Source organism: Sphaeramia orbicularis, chromosome 17 (genome assembly GCF_902148855.1).
Source record: "Sphaeramia orbicularis chromosome 17, fSphaOr1.1, whole genome shotgun sequence".
NCBI lineage: Eukaryota > Metazoa > Chordata > Actinopteri > Kurtiformes > Apogonidae > Sphaeramia > Sphaeramia orbicularis.
The window spans coordinates 46,214,600-46,215,627 of record NC_043973.1 but is presented as its reverse complement, the minus strand read 5'-3'; positions in this window follow the sequence as shown (position 1 = coordinate 46,215,627).

Genomic DNA, 1,028 nt, shown 5'->3' with positions numbered 1-1,028 from the left:
GTTTTTACTTTCAACCAAGTATCTGTATCATAGTGTAGTTCTGGTTGTTTTCCTCAGTTCATCTACTCAGTGATTTTCAACTTTGGGGTCGCCTGGAATTCAAATGGGTCACCTGAAATTTCTAGTAATTGATAAAAAAAAATAAAAAAAATGTACTAATCAAAACTTGAAAAGCACAAGGAGATCGCAGACCTCCGCCAAGGCAGATCAGCCCCCCCCCCACCCCCACCCCCACCCCGATTACCACCAAAATTTAATCATTTGTTCTTTGTGCCAGTATTAACATTTCCTGGAAAATGTCATCAAACTCCATCCATAACTTTTTGACTTATCTTGCTAACAGACAAACAAACAAAAAAATCTGCCGCAATCCATAACAGACATGACAAACTGTGAGTCTGAAACTGAAGCACTGTGGTTCTGTTTATGTGTCAAATGTTCATTGTGGTCGGTTTCAGATGCTGCAGCTCTTTCATAATTCATAGTTTGAATTCTTGTTTGTTCAGTATTAACCCTTTCATGCATAGTGGTCACTACAGTGGACAGTTCCTCTACAGCTTTACTCTTGTATATTCATGGGTTTTGTTATTTTAGTTCCATATCAACCAACACAGTGGACGCTTATGCATCATCTCATAAACTCCAATTCATACCATTATTGTAACTTTGCTGTTCTTGATTGGTTCTTGAGTGGAAATCAATTGTTAATATTTATTTTTTGCATATTATCTTCATGAAGTGAGTAATAACTAGTATTAGAATATGTTAAAATGTGAGGAAAACATCAGATTAGCTGCATTAAACATGGTTTCATTTCACTGTTTTCATATCCCTTTATGATATTGGGTTTTAAATACATGTTTCTTTGCTTCAAGAATAAAATTCATGGTGTAGCTGAGTGGACATTTTTGTAAATCCATGAAAAACAGGTTGATTTAAAAAAAAAAAAAAAAAAAAAAATCAATCACATTGGTTGTTTTTTCATGCCTAAAGAGGAATAAAAACACTCAGGGAAAAAAAAAACTTGA